The 18,726-nt window shown below is 37.2% G+C and overlaps 1 long non-coding RNA gene across 1 annotated transcript; it reads left to right on the top strand.

The window, feature by feature from the left end:
- The first annotated feature begins 15,632 nt into the window (after window positions 1-15,632).
- LOC107953234 (uncharacterized) lies at window positions 15,633-16,749 on the top strand. The gene is made up of 2 exons (XR_001699128.2): window positions 15,633-16,125; window positions 16,413-16,749. It is a non-coding gene; the product is annotated as an uncharacterized lncRNA (long non-coding RNA).
- Window positions 16,750-18,726: the final 1,977 nt, after the last annotated feature.

Genomic DNA, 18,726 nt, shown 5'->3' on the forward strand with positions numbered 1-18,726 from the left:
CGCGGCAAAAGACGCTATGATACCTCAAATACAAAAGTTGAGCCTATTAAAGGAAAATCATTGGTGATTGAGTAAAAGAAAGAGAAGTCGGTTAGACTTGAACCGCCTGTTAATGAATCGGTAACGGAAAAAGAAGCCAAAGAATTCTTGAAATTTCTAAAACACAGCGAGTATAGTGTCGTGGAACAGTTACACAAATAGCCAACTCGTATACCGGTACTTGCTTTACTCTTAAGCTCAGAAACCCATCGTAGCTCATTGATGAAGGTGCTGAATGAAATTTATGTCGCTAACAATATTTCGGTAAACAAGCTGGACCTCCTAGTCAACAATATAAGTGCCGACAACTTTATCTTCTTCAATGATGATGAAGTACCGCCAGGAGGCAGAGGATTGACTAAGGCTTTGCACATCACGACCCGCTGCAAGAGGTATACGTTATCGGGGGTATTGATTGACAACGAATTGGCCTTAAATGTCCTATCATTATCCACACTGAACAGATTTCCTGTAGACAGTTCTCACATGAAAGCCTGTCAAAATATAGTGAGGGCATTCGATGGCACTGAAAGGAAGGTAATGGGCAGAATCGAAATACCCCTTTTGATCGCTCCAAGCATGTACGAGGTAGATTTCCTAGTGATGGACATCAAGCCTTAGTATAATTGCCTATTAAGGAGGCCATAGATACATTCAGTAGGGGCAGTCCCTTTGTCGCTACACCAAAAGTTAAAATTGGTAACGGAAGGTCGGTTGGTAACGATAAATGTCAAAGAGGACATCATTGCAGCGGTGACCAGTAACATGCCATATCTAGAGGCAAACGATAAAGTAATCGAATGTTCCTTTCGATCTTTGGAGTTTGTGAATGTGACATTCATTACCGAAGGAAACAGGATCCCAATGCCCAAGATATCCAAGACTACAAGAATGGGTCTGCAGCTAACTGATGGGAAATGGGCCATACCGGGAAGAGGACTCGGGAGACACCTCCAAGGAAGGATTGATGCACCAATAATAAAGGACAAACAAGACCACTTCGGCTTAGGATTTAAGTCGAACGCGATACAAAGAAAGAGGGAACTAGAAAAGAAGTAAGAGAGAAGGAGAGCGCGATTGAGTGGGGAGGAGATCGAATGGGAACCGATGATCTTTCCTCATATATCGAAGACTTTTGTGTCTGGAGAAATCATTCACCCTGAGTAGAGGATACCAAGAATGGAAATCGTGGAAGGAATGTTAGAAAATTTGGACATCAACGCCACATACGAAGAAGGAACTAGAGTAGAGAATTTGTCGAGCATTCACCCTTAGAGCCGAGAAGTGTTCTGAATAATTGGATTACGGAAGAGATTCCTATAGTTTTTAGAACTAACACAGAGTAATGTTCAAAACACACTTATTGCTCTAGGCGTAGGAGAAATAAGAATCATTTTTGTGAAATAGGCTTATATTCAAAATCGTTATTTCAATGAAATGCATCCTTTTTTTCTTATCCCGAGTAAATATTCTTTTTTTCTTTCATTCATAATCATACCACACAAATCATTATTTTTAGATTCTTTTGTTCTTTGTATCTTCCTCCGCACCTACAACAAGTCTCTAAGTATCAACGATATAAGCGATGCTGCTACTAACTCAGAATCTCCTTTTGAGTGAGACATGTATCTAGAGGGATCTCGGGACTTTGAAATTGATAGACTGTAACTTATCTCCTGATTTGTCAAGGATGGTAGAACAAGAGGAGAAACAGATTCTACCTTATAAAGAGTCAGTAGAAATTGTGAACTTGGGAGACGAGCAAGAAAAGAAAGAAGTAAAGATTGGAGCTTACATTACCACAGAGACAAAGCGAGACCTTATTGAGTTACTCCAAGAATTCAAAAATATTTTCACATGGTCGTCTTAAGATATGCCTGGATTAAGTATTGATATCATGGTACACCGACTCCCCATAAAGGAAGAATAGAAGCCGGTTCAACAGAAGCTTCGAAAAATGAGGATTGATGTTTTGTTGAAAATAAAAGAGGAGGTTAAGAAACAATTTGATACTAGTTTCTTACAAGTGGTTAAATACTCAGAATGGGTACCCAACATCGTCTATGTCCATAAAAAAGATGGAAAAGTACAAATGTGTGTAGACTATAAGGATTTGAACAAAGCCATCCCAAAAGATAAGTTCCAATTGCCCCATATCGACACCTTAGTGAACAACACGGTAGGTTTCTCACTGTTCTCCTTCATGGATGGCTTCTTCAGATACAATGAGACAAAGATGCATCCTGAAAACATGGATAAGACCACATTTGTAACCAAGTGGGGAACATTTTGCTAGAAGGAGTTGCCATTTAGACAAAAAATACGGGGGCAACATATCAGAGAGCCATGGTAACCCTGTTCCATGATATGATGCACAAAGAAATTGAAGTTTATGTCAACGACATGATCGCCAAATCCCGGACAGAAAAAGAGCATGTGCAAGTCTTGAGGAAATTATTTTTAAGGTTGAGGAAATTCCAGCTGAAACTCAATTCAGGAAAATGTACCTTCGGGGCCAGGTCAGGAAAACTGCTAGGATTCGTAGTCAGCGAAAAACGGATTGAGATTGACCCAGATAAAGTCAAAGCCATACAAGAGTTACCTCCACCGCGTACTTAGAAAGAAGTTCAAGGATTTTTAAGAAGACTAAATTACATCGCTCGGTTCATTTCACAACTAACCGAGAAATGTGACCCCATATTCTGTCTCTTTAAGAAACACAACCCTGATGTTTGAAATAAGAAGTGCCAGAAGACTTTTGACAAGGTTAAGCAATACTTGTCCAATGCTCCAGTGTTGACACCACCTAGTCCAGATAAGCCACTGATACTATATTTGGCAGTATTTGAAAATTCTATGGATGTGTGCTTGGCCAACATGATGATTCAGGAAGGAAAGAAAAAGTGATATATTACCTCAGTAAGAAGTTCACTGAGTGTGAGATGAGATACTTGCCAATTGAAAAGTAGTGTTGTGCATTAATCTGGACAACCCGAAGGTTGAGACAGTATATGTTATATCACACAACTTGGCTCATCTCAAAACTCGATCCTCTGAAGTACATGATGGAGTCGACTGCTTTGAATGAAAGAATGGTCCGATGGAAAATTCTGCTTTCTGAATTTGATATAGTCTATGTGACCCAGAAAGCTGTAAAAGTGAGTGCAATAGCAGATTTTCTAGCAAGTAGAGCTTTAGAAGACTACGAGCAGCTGAACTTTGATTTCCCAAATGAAGACCGGATGTACGTGGCAACCACTGAAGAAGACTCTCAAGAAAGTCATCCTTGGAAGCTAAACTTCGACGAAGCATCAAATACGGTGGGTAACGAAATCGGGGCAATTTTGGTTTCCCCAAACGGAGATCATTATCCCTTTACTAGTAAATTTGATTTTGATTGTACAAATAATATGGCTGAATATGAAGCATGTATCATGGGAATTCGTGCAGCCATAGAACGCAAGATTAAAGTGCTAGAGGTATATGGGGATTCCGCGCTAATGATCTATCAACTTAAAGGTGAATGGGAGACAACTGATCGCGTGATTTCGTGATAGGTTTTAAAAATTTATAATTAGTCATTCTTGAAACTAACTATTATTGCGATGTAAGCAAGTGTACCTATCGAACAGTAGTATAGTTTTAGCAAGACTGGATTGTCGAACCCAAAGGAACTAAAAGTACTAGTAATGACTGTCTTTTTATTATCTAGCCTAAAAATAAGGTGGTTTTGTTTTAACTAACTAATTGTCTAATCTAAAAACTTACAGAGAATATAATTGAGGAATTGATTTTGGGAAAATCGATTAAATCAAGGCAATACCTAAGGAAAAATCCACCTAGACTGTACTTGTTATTCTGGCTCTGAATCGGACAATTTATTCATTTAACTTGTTCCATAGAGATCCCTAAGTTATGTTATTATCCCTATTCAAGACTAATAACCTCTAATCCTTAGATTGAATAATCAAAATAACTTCTTCTCAACTTATAATTTTTATTGATAATATCTCAAAATAATCCATAGGTAATCATAATTGAGAATTCAACTAAAAGCACATAAAAGTTTCAAACATTCCAAGTTGAGTATTTAATCATGCAAACATAGGTGTCTCCCCTCATCTAAGTAATTACCTTTGATTCAAAATATCACAGAGTTTCACATCCTCACTAAAGATTCACTCAAATCACTCGAGGTGTTTAAGGACAATAAATGAAGCACTCAATAGTCAATAATGAAAAGTCATTACCATAGGCTTACATGAAAATCAAATTTCCAACCACTATAATTTAAGATGATACATCAATCAAAAGGTATTTAGAGGGTTGTAATGAGGCTTGGTTAGTGGGTGTTGTCACAAGCTGAAAGAAAGGGTTAGAATCGAGATTGAGTTGAAAAATTACTTAACTAGAAAAATATTTAATCATCACTTAAGTACAACATAACTCCTTCTCTGACTATGGAATTTAAATACTGAAGCTTACAAACAGAAGATCACTACTAATATGTATACATGTTTTTTTTTTTAAGAATAAGTTAAATAACATAGACCAACTATTCAAAACAATACATAGTTAAGCAATTTATTCAACTCAAATCTCGACAAAAATAGGGATTAATTTAGGGGATTTCAACAATAATGGGTTAAGGGTTAATATTAAAGGTAATACAAGAAATGGCTTGTTAGGCTCAAGGGGGTTTACTAGGGGTTAATCGTGGAGGTAGGCTTTTCATGGCATGAGTGGGTTAATCCTAAGTGCCTTAATCATTTTGAAATATCAAATCAAATGGTGTGGTTTTGACATGCATAATCAAGAAAGTTCTAGAATAATAGTTCAATACTAACGCACTCAAAGCAATAATAAAAGTGAGTATAAAAGAACTAATAGATGCTCAAAAGACTCAAGAATCTCACAAAAATTATGGCTTTTTGATGTTTAAAACTTGTGAATTCTAACTCAAAGTAATACCTAAAATTGGGGAAACAATCTGAAATTTTAAATTCTTAAAAATCAACTTATCATGCTTGATTCTCTAATGTCTTGAGGTTTAAACAATCAATGCATAAATGCCTATGTTTTAATTCAAGATATATCAATCAACACTATAAATCAATCAAAATTTATCCTAAATACGATATGAGAGCTTTTCGAGAGAACAAGGCAACCATTCAGGGATTTTTCTGATAATGAAATAAATACCCCCCACACTTAAGATGTACATTGCCCTCCATGTACAAAGATAGATATTAGAATATAAAAATAAGATAGGGAGAGAAGTGAAACTTTCTGTATGATGAATTCCTCGAACTAGAGTTTTGGAGAGTAATCAGTGCGAGAGTGGAGGAGGATACTCCGGCGGTGGTAGAGGTTCATTAGTCCATAAGTCCTGCGCCAACAGAATATTATATCTAGTAGTAGCTATAGTCGTGATCGATCAGGACATGGCAGTCGTGGAGAACCTTTCCCGGTGGTGTTTTTAGTTCCTATGCGATGATGAGCTTAAGAGCTCTATATAACTGTGATAAAATCAGGAACTTTTTAGGGGATATTAGAAAAAGTAATTACTCATAAAGAAATAACCGAAATTAAAAATTAAAAATAAGATTCTAAAATCTAATAAAAATAAAAAGTAGTTTTAATGAAAATTAAAAACATAAAATAATAAATAAATTTTTTAAACATCTTCATCCCTGGATGGTTCGCGAGGTGGGACTGGCGATGAGATGCGAAGGTGCTGACAAATCTACTGTAGAGTAGCATCAATGTTGTCAAATCGTTGAAAATACTATAGCTCGAATCGAGTGAGGTGCTCAGAGATGTCAGTATATGAAGTCGCCGCATGAACTGGATGAGAGGGTAGTGGTGGCTGAGTCGGTGGGTCCTCGTGCTGTGGAGGGACATCATCAGGAATGTCCTCGTAGGCCTCCTCCTTGGTAGATTGGGCGAGACAATATTGAGGAAGGTAGGTTTCTTGGCGCTTTTCAATTATCCTCATGCTAAGTATGCTCGAGATGCCTTGTGGAGACATCTGGCCAATGAGGGTTAGGGATGATTCTTGGGCTGCGGTGTTGAGGAGCCCGAAGTGTCTAGCCAACGGAGTAACATAGGGGCCAATAGAGATGACCCCCTTCCTATGCTACTCCGTCTGGTGCTGAATCGCGAGGGCGATGAAATAGGCAAGGTCAATGACGTGGCCGTGCGACATACGCCATAAAAAGTAGGCGTCATGAGTGTTGACGACGCCAGTGCTCTCTCACCGTCCTGTAATCGTGTGAGCCAAAATAGCGTGTAGGTACTTCAGAGATAGAGGGAAAGCCGATGCCTTGGAGTGGCTAGAATTGTAGGTGGCCCCACCTGGTACTAGTGCGTCCCAGCGCCATAAAGAAGAACGATGGATGTGGCAGTTGAGAGCATGTAAGTCATTCTCCTCCTTGACTTCCTCCATATATAAACCCAGCGCTGTATCGAATTCTGGGACACTGAGCTGGTGGACTAACCCGCCTAGGGGAAATTAGACCATGCCATGATCATCATAGTTCGTCATTACGGTCTGAAGATGGAACGTTGAACATAGTTCCATCGTGATCTCGATGTATGTTGGCTCGATGATCCCAAAGAACAGCTCCCAAGGGTCGGTGGTTAGAAGGGCCCGAATCGCTTCAGCCAACTAAACTTGCTCTACCGCGGCCCAGTCGATGCAGCGGCCCACAATTAAAGGTTGGGCCCAGAGTATTTGGAATAGTTCTTCTTGGGGCCCGATAGGGAACCTCAAGAAAGGGTGACGAACTTTCGCGATAGGACCCGTGGAAGATGACCCTCCTTTCCTTTTCTTTGAAGTAGGGACAGCGACCTTTTTACCACGTGAAGACGACATTCTGAACCTGCAATCAAAACCATTACTTTGTTTTGATGAGTGGACAATGAAGAATGTATCTAAAATCAAAAAGTCATAGATTATGACTAATACTTCAGCCGCAACTATCATCACTTAACAATTCTAATCAAACTAATCTATTTTATAACATACTTTTGTGGCATTGCATGATAATAGCATGAATAATAATAAAAGATATATATAAAAAAATTGGCAAATAACAAGAAGCATTTGAAAAGTATGAGGATTGGGTTAGAATATTTGAAAAAGGCATGAGTATTCCACCTATTCTAACTATGAATATTTTACTTTTAACTAATCAAATAGAGTAAAGAAATCTTATAATGAAATAAAAAAAACTTGAACATGAAAAAAATGAAAATTATTCTAGATTATGACATTTAAAAGTATGAAAATAATATAAAAACTTGCATATTATTATGATAAAAAACATTAGAAATCATTAAAATAGACAAGAAAGAAGTAAACAAACGTTAGGAAGGGAGGATTGAGCGTCAAAAATAAAGTTTGGAGCGGCGCATGGGTGTGGCGGGGAGGCCGTGTGGAATTGCAGCTGCTAGGGTTAGGGTTTTTAAGTGGGGAACATAATGAATAGTGCAGGGTATTTATAGATTTTGGGGCACACGGCCAGGTAACACGCCAGTGTTCCCCAATTTCAGCCCTTGTGATTCGCGAATTTTGAATTTGGGCGCGTCTGACATTTAGTACACGCCTGTGTTCCTTGGGCGTGTGGGTGCACACGGCCATGTATGGCGTTGTTCGTTTCTTCCATACCCATGTATGAAGACCCACGCCCATGTCAATCTAACAGGTTCGACCACGGGTGGTAGACACGGGCATGTCGCACACCCGTGCTATTTTAACAGGTTCACCCACGGTTCTTCCACACGGGCGTGTCTCACGTCCATGTTGTTTTGGCAGGCTCGACCATGGCCATGTCGCACGATCGTGGCGTTTTATCGTAGCCCATGTTTGGAGAAATCTTTGCCTTGTTTTCACATGGCCCTAAGCACGCCCGTGTGCTTGGCCGTGTCTCTGTGGAAAACCTGTATTCAAGAGCTCCGTTAGTAAGTTAGGTGTTGAAGACTAAATTTTAAAGAAGTTAATACAGTTAGTGCTCGGGTTGCCTCCCGAGAAGCGCTTACTTATAGTCTAAGCTCGACTTACGCTTACTTATAGTCTAAGCTTGACTTACCTCTCCGTTGAATGATCATGGTGGTTTGAGGAGTTTATACTCCTCATTCCTGCTATCAATCTCATTAAAATAAGGTTTTAAACAGGTGTTGTTTACCTTAAAAGTGTCGAACTTGGGATGACTCACCTCGATCGTACCGAATGGGAAAATGCTGAGTACCGTAAGAGAGATTTCTTCATTTGGTGTAGTAGCGACAATGTGGGGATCTACGGCATCTAATAAGACTCTATCTCCAACGTTAAGTTGATTTAGAAAGTTATTGAGCTCATTCCGTCGTAGATTCGATTTGTCGGATGTTCTTAGTTTATGCATCCGCCATTCATCTAGCTCCTCGATTTGTAGCCTTCGATTTTCATGGATAGGTCATCTACTATTGCTTGAGAATGGCTCATGTACTTCCTTCGACTCATTTCCTGTAAAGAATGTTGCACCATATTGTCAGTTTTAGTAGAATGGTTTAGACGATCACCTTCAATTTCCAATGTGCTGCCGGAATTGCGAGCTTGAAGGGTGATTGTTTCGTCTCCCACACGGAGTGTGAGTTCACCTGTGCCAACATCAATAATTGTTTTAGCAGTTGCTAAAAAGGGTCTTCCTAGAATTAAAGGAGTATTGCTATCCTCCTCTATGTCTAGAACAATGAAGTCAACGAGATATATAAATTTATCGATTTTAACTAGTACATCTTCAATAATACCCCTAGGGAATCTTATAGTTTTATCTGCTAATTGAATGCTCATCCTAGTCTGTTTGGGTTTCCCGAGACCTAGTTACTTAAACATTTTGTAAGGCACGACGTTGATACTAGTCCCTAAATCAGCTAATGCATTATTAACATCTAAACTACCAATTAAGCAAGGAATCGTAGAACTCCCTGGATCTTTTAATTTGCTCGGTAGCTTATTTTGCAGAATAGCTGAGCGCACTGCGTTTAGCTCCACATACGACGCCTCGTCCAACTTCCGCTTATTTGCTAAAAGTTCTTTGAAAAATTTCATTGTGTTTGGCATCTACGATAGAGCTTCAATAAACTGTAAGTTAATGTGTAATTTTTTTTAGAGTTTAAGGAATTTACCAAATTGTTTATCTGAGCAGTCTTTCCTTGTCGCGTTGGGGTATGGCACATGAGGTTTATATTCGACATTCACTGATTTGTTTTTATTATGACCTACCTCACATTGACCTTTGCTTACCACAGTTTCTTGCCTCGGTTCTGGTTCAGGCTCAACGACTCCTTCGTCATCTTGAATATTAATTGTGTTTAGTTGCTCCCTTGGGTTGGGTTCAGTATTACTTGGCAAGCTACCTTGTGGTCGTTCGGATATTAGTTTGGAAAGCTAGCCTATCTAAGTTTCGAGCCCTTAAATTGACGCTTGTTGATTTTTAAGTGTTGTCTCGGTGTTCTGAAAACGGGTTTCTAACACCGATATAAACTTTGAGAGCATCTCTTCAAGGTTCGGCTTCTTTTCATATTGATAGGGTGGTTGTTGAAAACCCGGAGGATGTTGTCGTCTTTGATTTCCTTGACTGCCCCACGAGAAATTGGGGTGGTTCCTTCAACCTGCATTGTAAATGTTACTATATGGGTTATTTTCGAGTCAAAAGTTATTGTTACCTATATACTGGACTTTTTCCTCCTCGATGCTAGGGTTAAAGGGTTGATACTCTGTGCATGCTCCTCCTCCATTCGTCTCGCACCTCATTACTAGATGCGCCTAAGTAGAACCAAGTAAACCATCAATCTTTTTATTTAGAAGTTCTACCTGGTTTGACAGCATACTAACCGAATCGACATTATAAACGCCTACTGTTTTAGTTGGCTTAGTCCTCATGACTTTCCACTGATAGTTATTCAGTGACATCTCCTCTATAAACTCATAGGCATCTTCAGGCGTTTTATTATTGATGGTTCCGCCAGCAGCTACGTCAACCATTTGTCGAGTCAAAGGATTCAAGCCATTATGGAACGTTTGAACCTATAGCCAAAGTGGTAACCCATAGTGAGGGCACCTTCTCAGTAAGTCTTTGTATCTCTCCCATGCATCGTAAAAAGTTTCTAAGTCCATCTGCACAAATGAAGAGGTATCAATACGTAATTTAGCCGTTTTAGCCGGTGAAAAATATTTTAATAAAAATTTTTCAGTCATTTGTTCCCAAGTAGTGATTGACCCTTATGGTAATGAGTTCAACCACTGTTTAGCTTTGTTTTTCAATGAAAAAGGGAAGAACCGAAGACAAATAGCATCATCAGAAACACCATTAATTTTAAATGTATCGCATAGTTCTAAAAAGTTTGCTAAGCGAGCGTTGGGATCCTCATCCTGCAAACTATCAAACTGAACAAATTGCTGTATCATTTGAATAGTGTTAGGTTTTAGTTCAAAAGTATTTGTAGCTACAGCAGGTCTAACTATGCTCGATTCAGTTCCTGTTAAAGAAGGTTTAGCATAATCATACATAGTGTGTGGAGCTGGATTTTGATTAACCGCAATTGCAGGAGGTATCTAATTGTCTTGGTTTTCAGCCATCTCTTCGGTTGGGGGTTGAGTATCATCCTCTTGCTCGTTCTCTGTGTATCTTAAGCTTCGCCTTATTTCTCTTTGATGTCTGTGAACTGTGCAATCGATTTCTTCTTCAAAAAGTAGTGGTCTTAACGGGTTTCTTCTAGTCTTAAATTATAAAAACCTACCAAGAGAAAGAAAAAAGTAAATTAATAAATAATAATAATAAATTAAATTAAATTAAATTGGAAGAAAAATAAATGGATAAAGTAATAAAAATTGAGCGTTCCTAATATCTTAGTTCCCCAGCAATGGCGCAAAAAACTTGATCGCGCGATTTCGTGATAGGTTTTAAATATTTATAATTAATCATTCTTGAAACTAACTATTATCGCGATGTAGGCAAGTGTACCTATCGAACAGTAGTATAGTTTTAGCAAGACTGGATTGTCGAACCCAAAGGAACTAAAAGTACTAGTAATGACTGTCTTTTTATTATCTAGCCTAAAAATAAGGTGGTTTTGTTTTAACTAACTAATTATCTAATCTAAAAACTCACAGAGAATAGAATTGGGGAATTATTTTTGGGAAAATTGATTGAATCAAGACAATACCTAAGGAAAAATCCACCTAGACTGTACTTGTTATTCTGGCTCCGAATCGGACGATTTATTCATTTAACTTGTTCCATAGAGATCCCTATGTTATGTTATTATCCCTATTCAAGACTAATAACGTCTAATCCCTAGATTGAATAATTGAGACCTTTCTCTAATTAACACCCTAGGGTTGTATTAACTCGATCTATGGATCCCCTTATTAGGTTTCACCTAATCCGGAAAAATCTTGTCACCCTATGTCTAGGCGTGCAATCTAGGCGTGCAAACAACTCCGCTTAATTATGACGAATGTACTCTTAGACAGGGTCTATTCCTCCTCTGAATAAGAGCTTATCTTGAATCAGTATCTTAGGATATCAAAACAAAAATTAAGAACACATAATTAAGAACAAGTTAAATATTTATCATACAATTTAGAAAATAATAACAAGATTCGTCTTAGGTTCCATTCCCCTTAGGTATTTAGGGGTTTTAATTCATAACTAAATAAGAAAACATCACAGAATAATAAAGAATACAAAACATAAAGAAAACCCAAAACTCTTGAAGGGGAAATTGAGGAGAGATCTTCAGTTTTGATGATGAATCCGGCTTCTGATATGGATCAATCGGCTTCCTCAGAGTAATTTCTTACTCCCTCCCCATGTGTCCCTTTTCTTCCTCCTCTAGGGTGTATTTATAGGCTTTGGAATGCCTAAGAGCCCTCAAAATTAGCCTTTTTCGAATTGGACTCAACTTGGGCTCGGCAGGGACACGCCCATGTGCAATTACTTCAGGCCGTTCTCGAGCCTGCCAAATTGACACGACCGTGTGGTCTGCCTGTGTGAAGAGGTCCAGGCCGTGTTAATTTTGTACTTTGGCCCACTTTCTCCGTTTTTGGCCCGTTTCTCATTCCTTTTGCTCTCCTATGCTCTCCTAAGTGTAAAACATGAATTTAAAGCATTAGGAGCATTGAATTCACCAATTCTAATGGAAAATCATCCATAAAATGCGTTAAACATAGGGTAAAAATATGTAAAAATTACGGTTTATCAACAATAGATCCCAAGTTGATCAATTATCGAAGTTTGGTCCTTGAATTAATTAAAGAGTTTGATGATATCATCTTCTGTTACCTTTTACGAGAAGAAAATCAGGTAGCTGACACCTTAGCAACTTTAGCTTCCATGATCAAGGTGAACAAATAAGAGGATGTGAAACTGATCCAGATGAGTATTTACGATGCTCCGACTCATTGTTACAACATCGAAGAAGAAGAAGAAAAGGATGATCATCCTTGGTATCACAATATACTGCAGTATGTGAAGAATCGTGAATACTCCGACCAAGCTACTCAGAATGATAAAAGGAAGTTGAGAAGACTGGCCAGTGATTATGTCTTGGATGGGGAGATCCTATACAAAAGAAGAAAAGATCAAGTGCTATTAAGATGTGTGGATGCTATAGAAGCTAAGAAAATCTTAGAAGAAGTCCATGAGGGCGTCTGTGGGACACACGCTAATGGCTTTACAATGGCCAGGCAAATTATGAGGTTCGGTTATTATTGGTCCACCATGGAAGGGGATTGTATTAACTACGCCAAAAGATGTCATAAGTGCCAAATCTATGGAGACAAGATTCATATACCTCCTTCGCCGCTACATGTTATGACATCTCCATGGCCTTTCTCTATGTAAGGCATGGATGTCATTGGGCCAATTTCGCCAAAAGCTTCAAATGGGCATTGATTCATCTTTGTGGTCATCGACTACTTCACCAAGTGGGTAAAGGCCGCTTCATATGCTAATGTTACAAAATCGGCAATTAGCAAGTTCCGGAAAAAAAATAATTTGTCGATATAGAATGCCGGAAAGGATCATATCTAACAATGCATTGAATTTGAACAACAGTACGATAGCGGAGGTCTACAGTCAGTTCAAGATCAGACACCATAATTCGTCACTGTGTCACCCAAAAATGAATGGGGCGATGGAGGCAGCCAATAAGAACATCAAGAAGATTGTGGGGAAGATGACTGAAATTTATAGAGGTTGGCATGAGAAGCTACCATTCGCCCTCTATGCTTATCGAACATCTGTCAGGACCTCTACCGGGGCAACGCCTTTCCCACTGGTTTGTGGAATAGAGGCAGTTTTACCTATTGAGGTTAAGATTCCTTCCCTCAGTGTTTTTTCAGAAATAAAGTTGGACGAAGCAGAATGGATCCAGTCCTGATATGATCAGTTGAATCTGATTGAAGAAAAAAGGCTAAGGGCTATCCGTCATGGTCAGATGTACCAAAAACGGATTATGCGAGCTTACAACAAAAATGTTCGTCCTAGAGAATTCCACGAAGGAGACCTAGTATTGAAAAGGATCCTGCCCATACAAAAAGATTTCAAAGGAAAATGGATGCCGAATTGGAAAGGACCTTATGTGGTAAAGAAGGCCTTTTCTGGAGGAGCGTTGATATTAACCGAAATGGATGGCAAGACTTTACCCAATCCTGTGAATTCAGATTCAGTTAAAAAATACTTCACTTAAAAAAAAAAAGAGGAGAGGCCAAGGTGAAAACCCGCAAAGGGTACCTTGAGACCAAAGGGATTTTGAATTGAAAACCCATTGTTGAAACCATTTTTTTATTTTGGAAAAAAAGGGGATCGACTTTTAAAACAAAGTGTGGAGTCGCCACCAATCTTTTTGTTTAGGTGTGATTGGATCACCTAATAAAACATTTTATTACATTTAAATCAATTTTGGCCTACGTAAATTTTAAAAAAATGGGTTCGGGAGCTGGTTACGTATGAGGAAGGATTAGCACCCTCACTACGCCTAAAATTGGTACCAAATTGATTAAGTAATGTCCTTATGTGTAAGATTTAAAAAGATTTTGAAATATGGTTCCTTTTAAAACATTTGAGTGGTTTAAGTTGGTCGTCAAAATTCTCTTGTTTCAAAGGAACACAGCATCACATCCAGCACGATAGGATATGATCCTTTATACCTTTGAAAACACGATTAATTTTTGACTTCCCAAAAGCTCATACGTTGAAAATTACAAAAGAATGCCCAACTATTTAGTCTGACGAAAAATTGAAACCCAGCACGGTTGGGCACGATTCCCCGAATTTCCAAACATTAAACATTGATTTATTTTAGAATTTTTAAATAAACAATTGTAAACTAGCTCAAAACACATTTATTTGACTTGAAATAAAATGGAATAATTAATTCTAAAAAGTTGGATATTACAAAGCAATATTTGTACAAAAAGAGGAATAATAAACATGGGATAATATGCACACATAAAGTACAATACTTGGTGAATGAAGATAATATAACCTTATTTAACTAACTAACAAAACAAACAATTAAATATAACTAACCTAAGAAAGATGTAACCAAATTTTCAAGCATGGATGGAGAATAGTTGACATAACAAATACAAAAATAAAACAAATCCAACAAATATATATATGGCATAACATAAAAAAATCAATGCAAAATGTATAAAACAAAATAGAAATTAGAAGCCAATGTGATATAAGACAATTTTAAAATAATGATGAATTGATAAACACATAATATACATAATATATGAATTGATGAATTTGAAATAATTTGTATAAAAAACTAGGGATATATATAATTATTGAAATAGATGTTATAGAGTGAAGACCATTTGAATCATATAATATGCAAAATGTTAAAAAAAATTATTTAAAATTGACAATATACACATAATAAAGGAAAATTTAAATAATACATAAAATTTGAAAGGATAGTAAAAATATATAATAAAATATAATCTTAGGAAATAAACTTTATACATAATAGATTAAAAAAACATATATATATATATATATAAATAAATTTTAGAAGCAATTATATGTAAAAATAACACGGAATTAAATATGTATCTAGGATCAAATATATGTACCAATATATACAAAAACATTTAAACGAAATATTATATAAAATGTTAAAATAATTTGATACAAAAAGAACTTCAAAATGATGATTTCATAAAAACAAAGTAGAGTTATTAAAATTGCTCAACACATATATAAAAATATTAAGAACTTTAAAATAATAAGTATCACGAATAGAAAGACTCAATTAGAATAATATATGTACATATATATATATATAAAATTTTAAACGAAATATTGTACAATAGGTAAAATAATATGATATAAAAACTTTACAATAGTGATTCTAAAAACAAAATAATATCATCAAAGTAACTCCAAAATGTAAAAATAAGTAAACAATAATTAAAACATGAATATTAGATAAATCTTTCTTTTAAGAAAAATGAATTATAAAAAACTCAATTAAAATAAAATTAAAATGGAAGGGATAATTTATAAATAAAATAGGCCATTTAAATTAAAAGAGGACCAGCGCGCCACGCATGCGAATGCTTAGGGACCAAATCTGGAAATATTCCAGATCCCAAAACGCTGAGTTGAGGCTCGGGCTAAATTGCAAATATGCGCAAATTACAGAGCCAAATTTAAAAAATGAAGTAAAACAAAGAAGGCGCAATTGAATGCTGCGCGCAATTAACCCTCTAAAGCCAAACGCGCGGATCTCATTCAAGCACGGGCCGGGTCATCGAGATGTAGCTAACATACGGTGTTGTTTTTAAACCATTGAAGTTGGTCAAAACGACGCCATTTCCAATCTTTTATAATGGCTAAATCAACCGAATCAAGCTAATTCCCTTCTTTTTCCCTTATCAAACCCTAAATCTCCCCCTCTAACTGCCGATTCATCTCCGCAAAATGGTGCTCTCAAGTTTGAAGGAATAACCTTTCAGCCTCGAGATCTTCCCTTGGCTTCAATTTCAACGAAGTAAAGAGAAGAAATCCATGGCATATTTGCACAGTAAGGTTTTTCTTTTCCTTTGTTTTCTTTTTTTAAAAGACAAATGCAATAATGAAGCATTCAAGAAAATAAATCGAAAGAAAAAAAAACTAGAAAAGCTTAAATCATAAATCACCTTAAAAATTTTGACTGATTTCTTTGTATTCGATTTGCATGCGTAATCTATTTACAGTGTACAATCGGCTTTTTATAGCCGAGCCAAAGGAAAAATAATAATAAAATAGAAAATGTAAATACAAATTTCTTTTTCTGTTATTGCTTTCTCAGTTTATTTGTTCTTCTCGCAGGTTCTATGGACGCCAGGCGAGCTGTACGGAGAAAGAGGCCGTGGAGGCCGTGCATGGGAACCACTCGTGGGAGCCCGATCTGCTGCTGCTCTAGCGGGTTCCAGAAACCTCTAGGGTTTCTAGTGTTTCCAAACTATTGGGCCCCTTTGGGCCATTTATAAATTGGGCTAGGATTTTGGGTTTTGGACTAGTGTTTTATTTCTGTTTCGGGCTATGTTTTGTTATGGGGCTTAAGGGATTTATTTGGGTTAATGGACTTTGGGTTAGTGTTTTAGGCCTTTATTTTTGTAAAAAGACTTGGACTTTTAATTTATTTGGTTCATGGCTTTATTTTTTATTATTATTTTTTTCTATTTTTGGTTTTGGTATGGTTTTTTATGGGCCCGGGCGAAATGGGCCTATTACACCCGTAAAAGGGTAATTCAAATTTTGATCGAAGGTGGGGCATGCGGTAGTCTTGCAATACTTGAATTAACAAGGAGGAGAGATGTTACGTCTTGGGGCATCAACAGAGTGCTCTAGATCCCCTAAACACATATTGAACTCAAAAGAGGTCCTCAAGAAGCTTTTACAGAGAAGCTAATGCTGCGATATCTAGGGCACCTATTTTCCTTTTATTCATTTTGTATTCTAGCAATATTTGTTTTCTTTGATAAATCTACTCTTTTCAAATGTTGTTTCTGATAAATTTTAGTTCTGTCCATCATTACGATCTTTTTCAAGCATTTTGCATTGAAATAACGATTAATGGACTAATGATACTCTTATAGAAAGAGTTTTACATTTTACTCTGAAAGTTTCTAAATAGTACAGGAACCTGAAACAGGACTATTATTTAGAACTAACTAAACCTAAGGGTTGGAAATATTTGAGAAAGAAGAGTTTAAATTGTGACTATTTCTTCGGGTTTTCTGTCAAATATATGAGCTGAACAAGAAGACAGGGAATTGCGTCAACGATAAAACCTTGATGAACAAAAAGCAATGACAACCCAAACTTTAAGAAGGGATCATTCTCATTCTGCATTCATGCAAATATCATTTAATACACATCTAATTAAGAGCATTTGATTCATTCTAATCATCACATTCTAATCATTTGGCATAAATATAGGTCCATGAAATTGATTCTACAGGTCATGTCCCCCAGAGGATGATGTAGCAAGATCGATGAATTACAAGTCTTGTCTCTCTAAAGTTGCAGTGGAGCAGACTGAAGTTAGCAAATCTTATTTCCTTGAAGTTGCAGTGGACCAGATTGAAGCTATAATTATAGATCTTATCTCTCTGAAGTTTTAGTAGAGAGGATCATAGCATACCTTATCTCCCTGAAGTTGCAGTGGAGCAGGTTGAAATTACAAGTCTTATCTCTTTGAAGTTCTAGTGGAGTAGACTAAAGATGACAAATCTTATCTCCCTGAAGTTGCAGTAGAGTAAATTACGACCACTAACCTTATCTCTCTGAATTTGTAGTGGAGTAGGTTGAAGTTACAAGTCTTATCTCCCTGAAGTTGCAGTGGAGTAGACTGAAGATAGCAAATATTATTTCCCTGAAGTTGCAGTAGAATAGGTTGAAGCTATAAATTATAGATTTTATCTCTTTGAAGTTGCAGTAGAGAAAATCAAAACAAACCTTATCTAACTGAAATTGCAGTGGAATAGGTTGAAATTATAAGTCTTATCTCCTTAAAGTTGCAGTGGAGCAGACTGAAAACTACAAACCTTATCTCTCTGAAGTTACAGTAGAGTAAGTTGAAGCCACAAGCCTTATCTCCCTGAAGTTGCAGTGGAGCAGACTAAAACACAAATCTCATATCCCTGAAGTTGCAGTGGAGTAGACTAAAAACTACAAGTCTTATCTCTCTGAAGTTACAGTGGAATGGATCGAAGCAACAAGACACAGTGGACTAGAATGAGGCTACCTAAAGAAGAGGAGCACCAAAGAAGTCAAAACTCGGTGAGACCGGGAAAAATTGGTCTTTCAAAAGTCTTTACTCTGTTCTCGTTACACGACAACAAGCAAAGAAGGACAGCTGTACAGCCCAATTTTCTGCCCGGGCCCACTATTACAAACCCAACTAAACCTAGCCCAAATAACCTAAACTCAACTACACCCAAACCCAAACCCAAAACCAAAACCCTAGCCCAAAACCCCAATAAAAAAATAAAAAAATAAACAAACCCTAGGTGCGCCGCACCTAGGGTCTTCTGACCCCTAGCCTGCGCCGCCACCGCGCCTCCTCCGCCACTTCTACTGTTGCCACCGTCCATTCACCTGCAAAAAAAGAGAGCAGAGAAATCATTAAACAAACAAG

The sequence above is a fragment of the Gossypium hirsutum genome, chromosome A07 (assembly GCF_007990345.1).
Source record: "Gossypium hirsutum isolate 1008001.06 chromosome A07, Gossypium_hirsutum_v2.1, whole genome shotgun sequence".
Lineage (NCBI taxonomy): Eukaryota > Viridiplantae > Streptophyta > Magnoliopsida > Malvales > Malvaceae > Gossypium > Gossypium hirsutum.